At 39.4% G+C, this 20359-nt stretch overlaps 2 long non-coding RNA genes across 2 annotated transcripts in view; both read right to left on the reverse strand.

Moving 5' to 3' along the window:
• The window catches only part of LOC136696018 (uncharacterized), a 20371-nt gene extending 11004 nt beyond the window's left edge, over positions 1–9367 (reverse strand). The window contains exons 1-2 of the long non-coding RNA XR_010802553.1: positions 9271–9367; positions 1504–1561 (exon numbers count right to left, since the gene is read on the reverse strand). This is a non-coding gene — a long non-coding RNA (uncharacterized lncRNA). The remainder of the gene's footprint in view (positions 1–1503; positions 1562–9270) is intronic.
• Positions 9368–10942: 1575 nt separating this feature from the next.
• LOC136698003 (uncharacterized) lies at positions 10943–13781 on the reverse strand. The gene is made up of 3 exons (XR_010802783.1): positions 13511–13781; positions 12756–12851; positions 10943–12161 (listed from the first exon to the last, which is right to left on the reverse strand). It is a non-coding gene; the product is annotated as an uncharacterized lncRNA (long non-coding RNA).
• Between the last annotated feature and the right edge of the window lie 6578 nt (positions 13782–20359).

Here is a 20359-nt window from a genome sequence, read left to right on the forward strand (position 1 = left end):
ATTTAGTCACTTTCTACGCCTATTATGTCTAAAATAGAACATTGTATTATAAAAATATTAAAATTGCCCTATTGAACCAACCTTGGTTCAATAAATATTAACCTTTATAATTAAATAAACAAAACTCAGGAATTTCTCTAAACTCCCCTGGCATAATTGTGTCTCTATTTTAATAAGTGGCAATGCTTTTTCTAACAGTCTAAAACTATATCCTGTTGATGGTTCCCCTTTAAATTTATGTGACTGAAGACCCTGAAAAAGCCCATGACAAGTGCACATGGTATGTTTTTCCTCTCAGTCACTTAACTATGTTTTCACACCATTAAGTGTGCTAAGTTTTGTTGTCCTATGGTGTGACACTCTTAAATTATATATATTTTTTTATATAAATCTGTGTTTTAAACAACAATTTTGGAGAATCATGCAAATGTGTCTAACCAAATGCTAATGACAATTAAGCTAGAAATTACAGGTTTATCAATTGACACAAAAGCCTAAATGTCCTTTGGTCTCTTAAGAAAAGCTATTAAAACAAGTAATATTTTATTTGAAAAATTTATTTCTTTATTGACCATTTTAAATTCAGTAATGATTTTAATTTAGTATAGCTTGAGTATCAGTCTTATGGATTTCTTTAGTTTATACTGAATGACTAAATGGCTACCAATCCTCAAGTGTTTAGGATAGACCTATAATCTATAGGTTATAGACTTATAAGCGTTTATAAGCCTTATAAACCATTAGAGAAAAAAAAAGTCATTTTAGAATGATAAAACATTTTAAATAATACAAATAAGTGAGCGATCTACAGTAGGGATATCATACTGGAACACAAGCGCAATTATTTTTTCTTAATCTGTTACACTGATTTTAATCCATTTTCTTTTTAAACAGGTATCAAGAAAATGAAGGCTGACTTACTTTTGATAAAGTTAAAATAAACACTTTATAAATCAATTTGAGGCTTTTGAAATACAACTTACTTCTTAGTTTATTTAAATCACACAAATTCTGCAGTTTACACTTATAATTTATACACAGGCAGCTTTTTGTTTGTATGTAGTTTTTTTTTTCCCCTGAAAGAAAAGGACATGTTCACCTGTTCAGAAGTTCAAAATTAGCCAAATCTGGATCTGCCTTGTAGGCTTGCTGTTTCTAAGCTGCCTACAACCTTCATATACATCGCCAGTATTTACTCGTCCTCTGGTCATGGAGAATTTAAGAAGAAGGTTTAGGGTTTTAGGTCCAGCTGAATCTAACCTCCCCTCTGTTAGCTTTGTCATTTCATAGTCAAGCAAACTGTCCAATGGAGTAAAGGTTTGGGGTAAAGCAATAGAGGGTGGCAATGAACACCTGTCACTTTCCAGCCAGCAGCTAGGCACAACAGTGGCACTTCTGTCTTTGAATTCAACTACAAAATAGTGCTCTTTGTCCCTCTGAAACAATTAATCTTGTCTACAGTTGTGATCCAAGCTCAGAAATGTCAAGAAAAAGTCTACTTACCTGACAAGTTCAAGACAACAACCCTGTGAAATTGTGCTGTTCACCTGTTTTTCTCCATCTGGGGTACAAGCAAAAAAATTCATTCACATTCATTTTCTACATGTGTTTCATACAGTTTCAGAAGCTGTGGCCTGCCATTAAAAATAATTATTGCTGCCCATGCTGGAAAACATCCTAGAAGAGACAGAGTATAATTTAAAAATAAACATGTGTTCATCAGTTATACATGCCACACAGTTAAGGCATTTCCCTGGTCTCACAAAGCAAATTCTGCTGATCCAGCTATCTGGACAGTCATGGCCCCATGGTTTAGAGAAGCCTTGTTGGGAATGGAAGATTACTGGTTTGATACCCACCACAGGCAAGACAATTGGGGAGTAAAGAATTGTTTTATTTTTTATTTTATTTTATTTTATTTTTTTAATGATTGGCCCAATTACAGCCCATCAAAATACGTCTGGTCACTAGACAGATTTTACATTCTAGGTTAAGTGCAGTGTTATGGGCATGGATGTTTCTCTCGTATCTCTGTCCTGTCCTGTCCTGTCCATATGTTCTAGGATCCAGTCCTGGGTTCCTGACTGACTGCATGCCGGATGCCGGAATCTGTGTCCATGGTTTGGCTTCAACCATCAGCCATAAAAGAGAGATTTACGTCACACCCGGGAGGAATGGTTCCTCACGCAATTGTTACCTTTTTCGCTGTTGAAACTCGTCTGCTAACGTAGCAGCATCAGACAATCTGTTCACTTTCTGCTCCTTAAGATAAAGCACTATTTTCTCAGGAAGGTTATTTTTAAAATCTTCTAAGAGAATTAGTTCTTTGAGTTGTTCAAAGGTGGTAACCTTGCTAGCTGTACACCATTTCTCAAATAAAACAGTTTTCTCTCGGGCAAATTCAATGAACGTCTGGCTGGGGGTTTTCATTACAGACCTAAAAGTCTGTCGATAAGCCTCGGGGACCAGCTCATAAGCTCTAAGGATAGTGGTTTTAACAACATCATAATCCAAACTCTGTTCTAATGAGAGGGTGGAACAAACTTCTTGGGCTTTCCCCACTAATTTACATTGTAACAACAATGACCATAGGTCTTTGGGCCAATTAAGCGTGGTGGCAATACGCTCAAAAATAGTGAAATAGGCATCAACTTCATTCTCCCTAAATACGGAACAAGACTGATTTGCCGAGTAACATCAAATTGTTCAGAGTTACTTACGACTGTAGAGCGGGTGGGAGAGTTTACTGAAGAGCGGGGCATGGGTACCGGGGGAGCTATCGCTGTCTGACCACCAGAGCGAGCTCTGATTGCAGTGCTCCGAGGGAGGGGGACAGGCCTGACGCCCGCCAAACTTAACTTGGTCATCTCCCGATCGGCGTCAATTTGTAACGCTCGCAGATGAAGAGATTCTGCTTCACGCTCTTGAATTTTAATTTCCAACTTCAACTCCTTCAGCCGGATGGCTAGGCGGGGATCTAATCCAGGAGACAGGGAACTGCTGGGATCCATGCACGGCCGAGCGTCTGGGACGTCGGCGACCTCCGCCGCTTCCGCACCCAGAACAGCACTTGAAGCAACACCCAGGGAAGTGTCCCTTTCAGGTAAGATCCCCTTACCAATGAGTTCAATTTCCAAAACACACTTTATGTGATATTTTGGAGCAGAACGAGAAACATTAATAGAAAAAAAATCAGCCACCAAAAACAGGTCGTCTTTTCGACACAAATCAAAACTTTCCAAGGTAGGCTCGAGTGCAAACGCAACTAAGTCAAATTTAGCCATTCCAACCACTACCGTCCGCCCACCCACAAAAGAGAAAACCACCAGCCAGAACAAGAAAAAGAAAAGGGACGAGCCCCCAAATGTTACGACCTGGTCTAGGGCAGACCGCAACACAAAAAAATGAAATAATGGAGTGTGATGAGTGCAAAAAAAAAACTACAACTTAGGACAGTTTTGTGAAGTGTATTGAGGTGATTGATACAGTTTTGTGACCAGAAAAGTGACTTCAGGAGTGACCCAGGCCAAAACAACAAACAAACCCCACACTAACTACTTTTAGGTACAATAACTAACCTGTGAAAGACGACAAAAACAAAGACAATGTGCTAACCTTACTCCCTTGCTGTGTATAAACAGAGACAAACCCCCAGTCCCCAAAACAAAAACGGCAGCCACTCCCTACAACTGGTACTAGTTACAAATGTTAACAATGACAGACAGGCAACACTCACAAAAACATTCAACAATTAACAATTCAAACACGAATCGAGTTTCAACAGTGAAAAAGGTAACAATTGCGTGAGGAACCATTCCTCCCGGGTGTGACGTAAATCTCTCTTTTATGGCTGATAGTTGAAGCCAAACCATGGACACAGATTCCGGCATCCGGCATGCAGTCAGTCAGGAACCCAGGACTGGATCCTAGAACATATGGACAGGACAGGACAGAGATACGAGAGAAACATCCATGCCCATAACAGCAGTGTTGGTATTCCACCACAGAATACAAAATGTGTGTTCTAAAAAAATAAAAAAAATTTAAAGCATTCCAATACACAACATGAATAATGTAATCTGTATTTCTAACATTTTAAAACAGTGTAAAATGTGCTGATTAAAACAGAATATTCTTCTTGAACAAGCAGTAAGAAAATGTATTCAGAATACTTTACTCACATTGAGTAACATAATGGATTATGTTAAAATAATAAATAAATTAAAACATTTGAACATGTATTTTGTATTCTACTGTAACAGCTAGCTGACTGTATTAGAGTTTTCCACACTGCAGAGACCACCACTCAAAACACACACACACACCGAAGACAAGCCAAACACGCTCAGCATACTCTCATCCAAGAGTCCCAGGACAGAGTGTCAATCCATATCTGGGCAAACATTCATTCACTCACACCAGTGGTCCACCCAGAAAATGCTGTGCGAAGCACTAGTGGACCTCTACTTAGCCCTCAGTGGGCCAACAGTGGTCCCAACAGGGTAGAAGGGAAATCGAATTAAACTAGGCTTTACATGAATGATCTCAAGAAATTAGGGGTCAGTAAGTAATAAAAAGAACAATTCTGGGGAAGAGTCACGTAAGGAGGGATTTGTAATAAGGTGGAATTAAAAACATGCACTGAAAATGTATTTACACAGTTGATTATTGTCAAGCCATTTTTTTTCATAAGTTGAAAACAGCATTAATATCACATATAGGAAAACGGTACAAAAAACTGTTCTAAAGCATAAAGATTTTTTTAAATAAAGCGTAGGTCCAGCAGTGTTTTACACAACGTTTTAAGGGTGGACCACTAGTAATTAAACAGAAATTTAGACAAAATGCCAGCCTTTTAATGCCAGTGGACCGATATATGCTCGCTGTCTGGGTACTGCCATCTGCTGGGATGCCTCAAAGCAGCAATTCTGTTTCCTGCCTTAAATGTTCGCCCGTTCTAATCCTCTAACTTCACTGCGCCCCTGTGTATCCTGTACAAGATCATGGCCTTGTCTCATCTACACTATCATGCTGTTTTATCTCAGATTAACTCTGCCCCTACTTTTAACTCACACAGAATCCCTGATCACCTTCTCCTTCCTCAGACTCATACATCACTAATGTACTACATTTACATTACTATAACCCCTTCATCTGTCATCATTTCACTTTTACTTCGGTTCTGTTCTCTGTTGTGTTTCCAGTGTCGACCTGAGGAGGATGGGTTCCCCGTATGAGTCTTGGTTCCTTCCAAGGTTTCTTCCTCGTGTGCTGAGGGAGTTTTTCCTTGCCACTGTTGCCCCTGGCTTGCTCATAGGAGGCTTGGACCCGGATCTCTGTAAAGCTGCTTTGTGACGACTTTTTGTTGTGAAAAGTGCTATATAAATAAAATTTGATTTGATCTGATTTTAATTACATTTTAGTATTAAATAGTTGTTACAAACATTATAATAAATAGCTGAAGGGTCTGAAGATATTGCAGATGCTCATATTTCTTCCCTATGTGTTTTTTCTCCATTCAGTTGACTAGAATTTTAAAAGGCTTATATTAGTGATTTGTGCAAAATATTTATGGTCTTGCTTAATGTAATTATTATACTGTCTAGATAAAGTTTTATACAATTTCTTGTGTTGTCAAATACGCATTTTTTCAACACACTATATATAGCAGGAAGTTTAAAAAAAACCCAGAAGTTTAAAAAAGTGCAGGAACATATGTTTGCAATCTGGAATAAAGAATACAAAACATAAATTAATTGTTATACTGACACAATTCCCAAAGTTAAAAGTCTGCATATTAAATACCAAACGCAATGTTATTTTCAAAACACACACACACATTTACAAGCACAATACTGGAGTTTTCTGTTCTTTTTTAAATGCTGAAGCAGTTACTTGTTGTTCTTGTTTCATCAGAAAATAACTGTCACTCTGTTTAAGGTGGAACAGGAGAAATTTTAACTGGATGCTAGCCAACATTAGCAGACGCTAACATACAAATATACTGTAAAAAATAATAATAATAATAACAATTAAAATTTAAGCAGTACATTTCTTCGTAGATGTCTTTCAATAAACATTTATTTTAATTATTTGTAATTTGCTAAGACACATGGAAGACCTTTACATCCCAAGGTAGTCATAGCTTACAACCTGGTCTCACACCTACTCGTGATATAGTCACATATATAGGAGACTGCAATTCATGCTGAAAATATGCGATATGTCACGAATTGCAGACTACTATATCACGAGTAGGTGTCAGACCGGGTTGTAGCTTAACATTACTGGCTGATGTAACTTTGCTAACTGACAAAGCGACACATTTATGTAATGATTAAAACCAATATTTAACAAAAAATATATTCATTAAACACATGTAAATTGTTGTATTCTAATTAAATGATATTTAAACTCCCTCATGAGTTATGCACAGGGGCCGTGTCTTCATTAATTCAGACTTATTATCCTGGATTTAAGTCCTTTATGGAGTATTTAGTTATTTTTTTAACGTCTCTTCCTTACACATGTAAACAATTGTGCACACACAAAAACGCGTGTCTTTGTATAACTAAAAATGTGAGTTTGTAAACAAGTTTTAGTCCCCACACCGAGATTATATCCATCCACACACAGACAAAGAGAGTGTCCACCAGTTTCGCTGCACTACACTTCGGTTGGGTTTTTATGTACTGTTTCTAATTCTATATTTTTGTTGTGATATCAGTTATATTTGAATATGTATTTTGTCTCGTTCACCAGTGATATTTTTCCGTTACTGTAGTTAAAACAGCATTTAACTAATCCATACGGGCCTACTTACATATTCATGATAGGATTTACATCACACACTGTAGCTGACACGAAACATAAATCCTTTGTGAACGTAGTCCCTACGTTTCATCTGAATTATTCGTAACATAGTGAGCGAAGCACTGACCTATGGCTACGTTGAGCCCTACGTGAGCAGTGTGAAGACAGCAATACTAGTAAGCTGATCCTTAAAATTTGTAAACATGCATATTATTATATAACTTCATTCATAACATGCTCTAAAGCTTTTCATAATTTTATAACAAACAAACATCACTATTCTCTCACACTGTGTGTGACACATACTGAGATTTGACATTGATAAATTATGTACATTCTTTTAATAGCATACTGCTAAAAAATACAGTGTCAATACAAACCCATGGTGAAATTAACTTTCCAGATCCTCCTCTTTCTGTAAACATGTATAATATGTTTAAAGATATATTAAGTTACTCATGTTTTATTTAATTATGTGTATCTACTTCTATATATGCATTAAGAGAGATACATTAATATACATTTTATTTCCTTCAAAATGAAATTGAACAAAAAATTCTGAATTAAAAAAAAGGCTTTTTCAGCAGTTCAGTGGTGGTTGAAGTGAGGGGTTTATATATATATATATCAGTGGCGATTGCTCTAAGACTGCAAGGGAAGCTCCCCTAAAGCGTCCCCTAAAATGTCAAAAAATAAGTGATCAAATATATACTGTTGTGTGTACATGTCACTGAATAAATATACACTACAACGCGCTCAACTTTTGTTCAGAAGCAGCGAAGTGCAGCGAAACGAGACGAGTCATTGGATAAATGCTGGGCTTTGTCCCGCCCATCGGACGCTCAGCGTCTCTGGGGGTCTATGGGGCAGTGGGCAGGCCTCGGCTGGCCCGGACGCTCAGCTTCTGCATGATGATTGGATGATCTGTCTGAGGCCCAATCCCTTTTTGATTGACAGCGAAATGAGCGAATCAGCGATACTTTGGTGTAAAGATCCGTGGGAGCATTACATTTTCATTCTGTTCTGCGTTGAACCAGACTTTCTTAATACTCTTAGCGGCATTTTCTTTGTTAAAACTAGCGAAAATTCGAGCTTCTATTTCTGGTGGGTTTTTTTGTAGCTGCTTGTGTTTGGAGACTGACTTCTATCACTCTTTCTGACTTCTATCGCAGTTTCTAGCGGGTGCTGCTGAGCCCCTCCACCCTCACAAAGCACTCACAGGCGGACACACTTCACATGGGCCTAGGACGTTTAAGCAGCCCAGCTCTGCTGGACATAGAGAAGACACTAGTCAAGTCCCTGGAAAAGACGCCTTGTTGGTACGACAGGGTCACAGATCATTTTCTTGAAAAGGAACGGAGGGTAGAATTTACGTATAAATAAACCGACACATTTTATGATGTAGGCCGAAATTGAGCTTCCCCTCCTTTAAAGACCAGCATCCGCCACTGATATATATATATATATATATATATATATATATATATATATATATATATATATATATATATATATATATATATATATATATACACGTGTGTGTGTGCGTGCTTTTAAACGTATTTATATATGTATAATGTTTATACAAAATCTCATAAAAAAAACATGGTCAAATCCAACACGTTTAGAGACCAACGACATTCCATACACCTGGACCCCCATGACTACTGACGAAGAACACTCAGAAAAGTGACACTGAGCCTGCTGTGGGCCAGCGCTGCTTTCTGACTGTGACTCTGAGCCGAGTGCAGTCAATTCACAAACAACATTATAAGAACGCAGTACCAAAGCATGGCTCAATGTTGCATGTAGGTGTTTGAGTATACACTAAGTAGGCTACAAGCTTATTGTTTTTAGTCCAATACACTTTATAAACTTGAATTCCTCTGGGGTTTTTTTTTCTTTTGTTTTAAATTAAGCTCTAAACGTGTTGGATTCTCCGTGTTGACACGTAGCGTATAATTTCGTGTTAACACGCCAAGGTATTTACGTGTTAACGCGTTATGAACGTGTTAAGACGTTAAGTTTGTGTATTTCGTGAATCATGCTTCACTGCCACCTACTGGTGTATGGCGTTATTGCTGAAACAACATAAAGCCTTAACTTACCAAATAACGGAAACAATTCCAGTGTTTAATGTTCTGAACAATGTTTTTTATGAGATTTTGTATAAATATTATACATATATAAATACGTTTAAAAGCGCACACAAACACACACACACACACACACATATATAAACCCCTCACTTCAACGACCACTGAATTTACTGCTGAAAAAAGCCCTTTTTTAATTCAGATTTTTTTGTTCAATATAATTTTGAAGGAGATTTATTCTATCTTAACATATATAAGTATGTGGCCACAAATGGGCCCACAATTCCATTTAGACCTAACAGGTGGTGTTGGGGTCTTAGTTCCGAAAGGCCATTTAGTCGAGAAAATAGCAGTTGCTTACCTCTTCGTAGTACCACACCATCCCAATCCACATATATGATACGCCGCTTGGTGGACCTTATCGGCCTAGCGCGCGGCGCCCCCTAGACGATTTATTTTGCAGAGCCCGGGGTCGGGTACTGGGCACACGTGGTGGGAGCTAAAAATCCTCAAAGTTTGGGCCTTTTATCAATCCACCACGTGGCTCCCGGAATGTCCCAGTTCCAATATATTCCATTACAGGCAAATATATTGGGATTGGGAAGGCGTATATATATATATCATTCGTTGAAGTTTTTTCTAATGTTTTTAATACTTTTAACATGCCCAACATCCATAGACATTAACATTTTTAAAGTGTTGGCTACTTTGATAAGGCAACACAAAAGTCCTTTCACAAAGCTTCCAACTATCTTTGATATATTTATAATGCCAGTAAACCGACAAACACGTAACCACAGTGAGCCAGCCTGCCCTTCTGAAACTCTTGTCCGAACGCCTTACTTTCAAATTTTCAAGTTAGCTAACGTTACTGATGCATTACGTGGAACGAACTTCTGAGCGAACACCAGTCAGAATCCGAATGTTAAACAATACACCTGCATATAGTCAGCACAAAAAGTTTGCTCACACATTAAAATCATGCCCAAGATAATGGAAAGATGACGTTCAGAAGTAAGTTATAATCCAGCGTCAGGTAATTTAATGTGGACGCGAAGAGTTGCAATACAACATTGAGCAACCTCAATTGGACAACATTGGGCAACCTCAATGTTAAGAATCAGTAGTTTAAAATTATACAAGCACATACAGGTGCTGGTCATAAAATTTGAATGTATGCAAGACATGGGTTTCAGCTGTCATGTTCCTTATGCCAAGCCACTCTTGAACAAGATACAGCGTCAGGAAAAAGGACTGGACTGCTCCTGAGTGGTCCAAAGTTATGTTCCCTGATTAAAGTAAATTAGATTAGATTAGATTCAACTTTATTGTCATTGTGCAGCGTACAAATACAGGGCCAATGAAATGTAGTTAGCATCTAACCACAAGTGCAATATATAACATTATTTACATAATTTACATAAAGTGCAGTAGTGATATGACATTGTGATTATGGAAGTTAAAGTAACCATATATACATATTGAAATATAAAACATGTAAGCAAAGTAACGTTGTGTAGGTGATGCATTATGTACTGAAGGATGAATGAAATACAACTTTACAGAAGGTGCAGTGAAATGATTGTGCAATATTTATTTAAAGTGCCTGCACTGTAAAACCAAACAAGTTCAGTTTACTCAAAGCTTATGTTGTAACTGATTACCTAAAAAAGTTTAAGTTAATGAAATATTTTTTTTAAGTAAACTTAACTCAAAAGTTCTGTCTTCTTTTTGTAAAAGTTTTAAGTTCTCTTAACATATATATACTATTTAAAATTAGCCATTTTTAAAGTTCTATATACTTAATTAGTTTTAGTAAGCAGTATATAATTAAACTTAGTTCCGCCAAGTTACTTATAACTCAAAACATATAATTGTAGGCAAATTAATACTTTTAAGAAAATGTACTTAAAAGTTTGTCCTAGTCAAGATAAATTTTGTAATTCATAGGTTGAAATCAAATTTAAGTTAAATTTATTCATTCACAAAACACATAACACCAATCTACTAATTAAAAGTTGTAAAACACTTGTTAAAACTGGCTGCCATTCCAAAGGCATTAACATTATCAGAGCTTGAAGTATCTTCTCCAATACAATACAAAACAAAACCTGCAGGTAAAACACCAAGAGCTGCCATATATAATAATCTTTTTCATAATCTCACATCACATTTTATTCTTTATATACACGACTAGCCACTTAATTAACAACACCTAGTTTGTTTACTCATTGTTCATTTTAAGCTCCATATGCCATATAGAAGCAATTTAAAATTTTATTATTAGTCTGGAGTCCATGTCTTGTTCTGCATACGTTGTTTGCCCCCTTTCACCCTCTTCTTCAATTGTCAGGACTCCCACAGAGCAGGTGTGATGTGGTGGATCATTCTCAGTGCAGTGACACTAAAAGTGGTGGTGTGTTAGTGTGTGTGTTGTGCTGATACGAGTGGATCAGACATAGCAGGAGATTTTTGGAATTTCTTTTAAGACACTTAGTGTCACTGCTGAACTGAGAATAGTCCACCAACCGAAAACATCCAACCATGTCCTGTGTCACTGATGGACTAGATGACAAAACACCAAATGTGCAGCAGCATAGTCTCTGACTTTACATCTACAAGGTGAACCAGATTCACTACAACTGTAATTATAAAACTGAAAAGAGCTCCTGCGTGGCAAGTGGAGATAATATAATGAACAATAGGTTCAGAAACAAGGAGGTTGTTTTAATAAAGTGGCCAGTTGTGTAAGTACATTAACATTCTCCTCATCCTGTGTTCAAATTTTGAACTTTGAAGAATACTGCAATAAAATCCTGACAACAGACAATTGAAAAAGGCTGCAAACTCTATTATGGCACTGTTTTCATTGAAGTTATTTTAATAACGTGTGTTTTCAGTGTACATGGATAGAACTTTGATGCACATTTGCATTCAAGCTTGTTGCTTTGTTCAGTCTTTAAACAAATTGTTTTTCAAATTCAGCAGGCATGGTTTCAGTGGTTTACCATCATCCAGACACATCATTATTTTCTGAATAAAAGTGAAAGTGTGCATCAGTTTCTTTGGATATTGTAAATTGAAAGTGTATATCAAGCCAAACAATACCAATAATGCATCAGGCAACGCAGGAAGATCACTCACAACAATGTTCCCCTCAACTACAACAAAGAAGCTCTTGGAGCTAAAGGGGTCTGCACCAGCCATGAGGAGAGCAACAGGAATGTCAGTGATATCTGGCTCCTCTTCCTGCTGCAAAATACAAACAACACAATTATGACAAGTGTTGCAGAAGGAAGGTTACAAGCCAAAAACTCTATGGTTCATTCATCGCTCCATTCACACTTGTATAGGGTTGCATTTATTTTTCCAGCTTTGATGCATCACTCATTTTGAAATATGCATATTGAGAGTTAGTCTGTACAAGTATATTGGTCCTTAAAGCATTTTCATAGCTTTACCACAAACAAATCTGACGCTTGTCTGTTAACAGAGACAAACATAACTGTGTGTGGCAGTTGAACTGACAAAGGCATTTAAGAAATCTAAAGACAACTGACCAACTGGACGCCTTGGCAATGCATGACTGACCCACATGTAAACGATGGTGTGTTGGCTGTCCATTATTGAACTGATTCCCCAAGATGCATTATTAAACCAAGTGTAAACAGGGCCAATCACTCTGTACATAAGGCATTTTCCCAGTATAATAAGACAGACTTGCAAATGTCTATTCCAATTAGTCTATTACAATTGTGTGATACAACTGTGAAAGAGTGAAAGACATTAAAATGTGTGTATATGTATATGTTGTATTAACAGATATTTACATATTGCATTGCTTACATTGTAGGTCTTGAAGAACTCTGAGTCATCCTCACGCAGGTAGACTGGAAGTGCATAAAGGGCCATAGTCCGTCTTACACTGACATCATTTTCTTCCTTGATTGAGAAATCAAAAACAAAAGTTAAGCACATATTAGTTCTACCATAATACAATTTATATTAAACAACAACAAAAACTCCCTACATTGTGATTTGGAATAATTGTGGTTCCCCAGCACCCAGTACTAATACATTCATTTCTTATTTTAACTGTACACTTTTTTTTTGTACAACTATTTTATGCATCCATATTTGTCAGTCACATGTTTTAGAAGTGCCAACGAGGCTAGGCCTTGCCATAAATGATTCTGGAGTGTACATACAATTTTCAATTAACATCTGTGATATGTTTGTGTAAAATATTTTTTTCTGAATCAAGCTTCTTGTGTTTATGATTCCTACTTATACTGAAAAGAAGTTAAATAATGCAATAATAAGTGATAGCTATATTTAGACAGCTCTATGTAATAATGGGTACAGACGATAACATAAGCAAATTTGATATTTATAGTGGAGATGTTTAAGTGCACAGCCCAGACATAGTACATGTGAATCCATTATATCAACTAATATTAACCTTAATTTACGTCTGCACAATTGTTAGATTTAGTCTGTTTTTACTCAGCTTAACCATTTGACATTGTGCTGCAACACTGAAACATCTGCATAAAATGTTATAAATATTGTGCTGATGGCAAAGTTAATCATAAACATACTTGGCAATCATAAGTTCCAAGGATCTCTCGAAGCACCACTGCTCTCTTGCCTGTCTGCAATGCTTTCTGTCTGAACAAAGAGATCAATCGTGGTGTTTGTTGGTCAAGCTCTGTGTAGAACTGGTTGCGCAAGTTTACATTTGTAATACGGTGGAACTTTGCAAAGATCTGCAAACACACAAACACATGTTAGAGAATAATTGTTTCAAGCATCTTGCTAAATGACAAGGTATAAGTTAGCTACAGTTATGGTTACTGTGTGCTACACTTCTTCACACATTAAAATGTGTTGGTAGAATGAATTTGGGTTGGATTTTATAACAAATTTTTGCGGAAGGGAAGAGGACAGACATTACCTGTGACTCCATTCGTAGGGCTGGCCACCTCTCTAAAAAGTCCTTTACCAGTAGATCTCCATTAACCACACACATGACCGTGCCCCGAACTGCCTTACCCATAGACTCTATGAATACACCATCTTGTTCGAGTGTACAAATGTCTTTTAGCAGAGGACCGAGTACTCTTTCATAGCCAAATTTCTGAATGTCAGAAACTTTACACAATGCTGCCAGCTGAATCACATGCAAGGCTGATCTGTTTTTACTAGGGAGATCAGCAAGTACCCAGTACACTGCTGTTAGCTTATGGATTTTCCTTGATGTACCAAGTGGGTTTGCTATTTCAAGATCATCAGTGTACAAAAGGAGAGGTAGCTTTAGCTCCTCTAAAGAAGACAACAGATCATTACCTTTAAAATATGACCCATCTTGGTGGCTCACATAATGTCCTTTTAGTGCAGTCTTTGTTTCTTTAATTCTGTCAAGAATGTCAGTATGTCTGAATATTACCTGAATCATTTCCAGTATGGAAACATGTACTACTGTGTGGCCTGGTTCTAGCACATACTGTACAGGCTTTACTACAGGAAATTTCTCGATATAAGATTTCCGTCTCTTGGTCGAAGACAAGTCTTCACATTTAGCTGTTGCACAGGTAAAAATATTACTCTCCATAACAGCACTGACTACCTGGTCGAGAGATGCTTCAGTAACAGGAATGTCATGACTCTGTAAGGCATCTCGAATAGTCTTCTTGACAAGGGGTTGGGACAAGCAAAATATTTGTGTCAAATGTTCTACTATTTCCTGAATTGCCATGTTGGAAATGTGAAGAACAGTTTGCATCTTCAGAAATAATGATGCTAAGTTATGGTGCAACTGGGCTCTCAAATCATCAGTGTCACACTGACTCTCAACCTCAGAAAGATCTAAGAAGGCTGAGCTCTCACACTGAGAAGGTCCATCATCACAGTCCACAGATGTTGTTATTGGAGTACTATCAATTTCTGCTAACAATACATTATCAACAAAAAGTGAAGTACCCACATGTTTTCTACTTTTGTGTGCATTAAATGATGAGTACACATTTGTACGGTATTTACAATCCTTGAATGGGCATGCTACCATCTCATGTTTTCGTAAATGACATCTCAAATGACCAAACAGTGTTGCTTCAGAAAATGGCTGCTTAAAGTTACACATGTTGCATGAATAATATGCATGTTCTTCTACTTCTCTCTCTTATCTGCGCACATCTTTATGAGACCGTGAAACATGAGCTTTCAGTGAATTAAATGACTGAAAAGTACAAATACAATTGTGATACATACATGGCAAAGGGCTAATTCTTGAATAATGGCTATGATGCAAACGATAGTGAGCAAATGATTTTGCCTTAGTATCTAAGAGTGCAGAACATAACTTGCACTTCCACTCCATTGAATGTCCTGCACCCTGAAAATATAATACTTTCTATGAAAACAGGAACTGATTTAAGTATTAGCACGGCACTATATATTCAACACACTGTTCATTAAAGCAGTGTCCATAAATGCAGGCTTAAGTTTCAGAAGTGTTTCACTGTCCCATCAAATGGGCAACATTACAAATTTACACCTATACAAAGAGGAGTTTTTGTTGTCTTTGATTTCCCTTTTCTAAAATCCAACATAAAAAATACCTCAGATTGCTGCTGAAGAAACTGTAGGTAGATATGTCAAAATGACCCTGTAGAGGGGAAAAAAGAAAATTCCATCAATAAATAATTCCAAAAAATCCAATTAACAACAAGCAAAATATTTGATGCTGTTCTGCTTTAATACAAACCTTAACTATCCAAACCAATTCCAACAAGATGTAATGCGTTTGTTCAGCAGCACTTTCTCTAGTGCCACAGTACAATAAATACCTGAACGAAAAATATTAATGTAAAAAAAAAAAAACAACACTGCTAAAATTGTTAGCTAAAATGCACAAACAGGGACAGTATTAGCTGTTCTGAGCAATTAACTTGTTCTTCAAAACGATTAAAAATTATCCGCTTTTTTGGGGGGGAAAAATCGCAAAGAACAGATTATACCTCCGCTGATTTACCAAACAAACGAGAAGCAATACCTGACCTAATATTCAGACATGCTCTTATATTATTAATTAAGTTATAAACGTTGCACACTTGTACCCTCAAGCCTTAGCCCGCTAAATTGATCAGCCCTGCACTTAAGTTACCGTGACTGCCAACAGATAACGGTTTTTTTTAAACCCTTTTTATTTACAATACCAAAATACCTACTCAAAACAGAAGCACAATAAAAAAAATTGTAAAAAATAAATCTTAAATCTTTTTTTGTTGACGACTGGCACTTATATTTATATGTATAACCTGACTTTTTCCAAGCTTCGGTCAGATATTGATACACAAATCGAAGTTTAAATAAAAATACCCCAAAACTTTTTTTCCCTCACAATTACGGAACAAATTGTGCCCACGCAAGTTTTGTATAACAACTACATACCTGTTTTGCTCAAAAAATCTTCCGTTGAAATCTCCCGCTAACATGCAGCCATCTTGACAGTCTTGAACAGGTACAACAGGGACGCAAGGCACGTTGATGACGTCAGACGCTGCGTATCTCCTTATACTCATAAATTATAATGTATGTGGCACGGTTTACTCATAATTATATACTCAGGTCTAAACAAAAGAAAATAATAGATTTAGGTAACGCAAAACTTTAATGCTGGGTTAACTAAATAACAGGTTTTGATTGTTATACTGTTACATTTTATAAGTTAGTAGTACTGTTCGGGTTTACAGTGTGAATAGTGTTCATCCAGATAACAGCCTCAGGAAAAAAACTGTTACGAAGTCTGTTAGTGCGGGAACAGAGGCTCCTGTAACGTCTGCCAGATGGTAAAAGGCTGAAAAGTCCATGATTTCGGTGTGTGACGTCCTTGACGATATTTCTTGCCCTGCCCAGGCAGCGTTTATGGTAGATGTCCTCGAAGGAACTTGAAACTGGACACCTGATCCACTGCAGTTCCGTTGATGTAAATGGGGGCGTGAGCTTGGTTCCTAGTCCGTCTGAAGTCCATGATGATCTCCTTTGTTTTGAGCGTGTTTAGTACCAGGTTATTGTTTTGGCACCACAAGGACAGAAGCTGTACTTCATCCCGGTAGGGTGTTTCATTATTGTCTGTAATCAAGCCTATCACCATGGCGTCATCTGCGAATTTGACTACGGTGTTTGAACCATAGGCAGGTACACAGTCATGGGTGAAGAGAGAGTACAGAATCGGGCTAAGAACACAACCTTGTGGAACGCCAGTGTTCAACGTGATGGTTGATGAATGAAGGTTGCCTAAACTAACAGATTGGGGTCTGTTAGACAGGAAGTCTAAAATCCAGTGGCAGAGTGGTGTGCGGCTACCCAGATGGTGGAGTTTGGATATCAGCATAGACGAAATCACTGTGCTAAATGCAGAACTAAAATCGAGGAACGGCATTCTCACCTATGAATTTTGACAGTCCAGGTGGGTTAGTGCAGTGCTGTTGTGGTAGCGTCCTTGGTGAATCTGTTGCTACGATAAGCAAACTGGTGTGGGTCCAGCGTAGCAGGCAGGCAGGATTTCAAGTGAGAAAGAACTAGTTTTTTAAAGCACTTGGAAATTATTGGGGTGAGTGCTACAGGTCGAAAGTCATTAAAGTCTGAAGCAGTAGAATGCTTAGGCACAGGCACAATAATGGCTGACTTAAAGATAGATGGTACAGCTGCCTGGGCAAGCGAAACATTAAAGATGTGAGCGAAGACACCCGCAAGTTCCACAGCACAAGCTCTTAGCACACGGCCAGGTACACCATCAGGGCCAGCTGCCTTCCGTGCATTCACTCTGCTCAGCATGCGACTTACGTCCGAAGTGGAAAGTACAAGTGGGTTGACGTTGGTGGAGGATCGTTTATTGAAGATATCAATATCATCTGGTCGAAACGAGCGTAAAAGTTGTTCAGCTCATCAGGGAGTGAAGCACTGTTGGTAGATGGAACAAAGCTAGTTGGTTTATAGTCAGTCAGGGCGTGTATTCCCTGCCACATACGCCGAGGGTCAGAGGAGGTAAAGTGTTCCTCAATCCGGCGTTTGTAGCAGTGCTTGGCTATAGCTATTAGTCTCTTCATATTGCCAGGAACTCCAGTGGGCAGTACAAAGGACGCTTGTACCCTGAGCGCTTGTTGATGTGTTTCAGGACAGAGTTAGTGTAGGTGTCCAAGTGGATGTGTGAGCCTGTGGTGGCTCGGGCAGCATACTCACTCCAGTCGGTGTGCTGGAACTGTTGCTGAAGGAAGGAGTCAGCCCCATCCATCCAGATCTTTACAGTTCTGGTTGAAGGCTTAATCCTCTGAGACAAAACACTCAGAGAGAGTGTGCAGGGCGCGCAAAACACACAGAGAGAGGGCAAAGTATGCACAAAAAAAGAGCATGCAGCGTGTACAAAAGACTCAGAGAAATCGTGCAGCGCGCACAAAACACTCAGAGAGAGGGGGCGCAGCACGCGCAAAGCACACAGAAAGAGGGCGCAGCGTGCACAAAACACTCAGAGAGAGGGCGCAGCTTGCACAAAACACTCAGAGAGAGGGCGCAGCATGCACAAAACACTCAAAGAGAGGGCGCAGCGCGCACAAAACACTCAGAGAGAGCGCACAGCTCACACGAAAAACTCAGGGAGAGCGTGCAGCGTGTACAAAACACTCAGAGCGTGCAGCGCGCACAAAACACTCAGAGAGAGGGCGCAGCACGCACAAAACACTCAGAGAGAGGGCGCAGCACGCACAAAACACAGAGAAAGTGCGCAGCGTGCACAAAACACTCAGAGAGAAAAACTCAGAGAGAGCATGCAGTGCGCACAAAACACTCAGAGAGAGGGCACAGCATGCACAAAACACTCAAAGAGAGCATGCAGCGCACACAAAACACTCAGAGAGAGAGCACAGCTCGCACGAAAAACTCAGGGAGAGTGTGCAGCGCGCACAAAACACTCAGAGAGAGGGCGCAGCACGCACAAAACACACAGAGAAAGTGCGCAGCGTGCACAAAACATTCAGAGAGAAGGCGCAGCATGCACAAAACACTCAGAGAGAAGGCGCAGCTCACACAAAACACTCAGAGAGAGTGCACAGCTCGCACGAAAAACTCAGGGAGAGCATGCAGCGTGTACAAAACACTCAGAGAGAGCAAGCAGCGCACACAAAACACTCAGAGAGAGCGCACAGCTCACACGAAAAACTCAGGGAGAGTGTGCAGCGTGCACAAAGCACTCAGAGAGAGGGCGCAGCTCACACAAAACACTCAGAGGGAAGCCGCAGCATACACAAAACACTCAGAGAGAGCGCACATCTCGCACAAAAAACTCAGGGAGGGCATGCAGCGCGCACAAAACACTCAGAGAGAAGGCGCAGCATGCACAAAACACTCAGAGAGAGGGCACAGCATGCACAAAACACTCAGAGAGAGGGCACAGCTCACACAAAACACTCAGAGAGAGCGCACAGCTCGCACGAAAAATTCAGGGAGAGCGTGCAGCGTGTACAAAACACTCAGAGAGAGGGCGCAGCTCACACCAAACACTCAGAGGGAAGCCGCAGCATGCACAAAACACAAAGAGAGAGCGCAGCTCGCACAAAACACTCAAAAAGAGGGCACAGCATCCACAAAACACTAAAAGAGACTGCACAGCTCGCACAAAAAACTCAGGGAGAGCGTGCAGCGCGCACAAAACACTCAGAGAGAGCGTGCAGCATGCACAAAACATTCAGAGAGAGGGCGCAGCGCGCACAAAACACACAGAGAAAGTGCGCAGCGCGCACAAAACACTCGGAGAGAGTGTGCAGCGCGCACAGAACACACAGAGAAAGTGCGCAGCGTGCACAAAACACTCAGAGAGAGGGTGCAGCACACACAAAACACTCAGAGGGAAGACGCAGCATACACAAAACACTCAGAGAGAGCGCACATCTCGCACAAAATACTCAGAGAGAGCGTGCAGCGCACACAAAACACTCAAAGAGAGGGGGCAGCGCGCACAAAACACTCAAAGAGAGGGCGCAGCACGCAGAAAACACTCAGAGAGAGGGTGCAGCGTGTACAAAACACTCAGAGAGAGCAAGCAGCGCACACAAAACACTCAGAGAGAGAGCGCAGCTCACACAAAACACTCAGAGAGAGCGCACAGCTCGCACGAAAAATTCAGGGAGAGCGTGCAGCGTGTACAAAACACTCAGAGAGAGGGCGCAGCTCACACCAAACACTCAGAGGGAAGCCGCAGCATGCACAAAACACAAAGAGAGAGCGCAGCTCACACAAAACACTCAGAGAGAGTGCACAGCTCGCACGAAAAACTCAGGGAGAGCGTGCAGCGTGTACAAAACACTCAGAGAGAGCAAGCAGCGCACACAAAACACTCAGAGGGAAGCCGCAGCATACACAAAACACTCAGAGAGAGCGCACGTCTCGCACAAAAA

Source organism: Hoplias malabaricus, chromosome 5 (assembly GCF_029633855.1).
Source record: "Hoplias malabaricus isolate fHopMal1 chromosome 5, fHopMal1.hap1, whole genome shotgun sequence".
Taxonomy (NCBI): domain Eukaryota; kingdom Metazoa; phylum Chordata; class Actinopteri; order Characiformes; family Erythrinidae; genus Hoplias; species Hoplias malabaricus.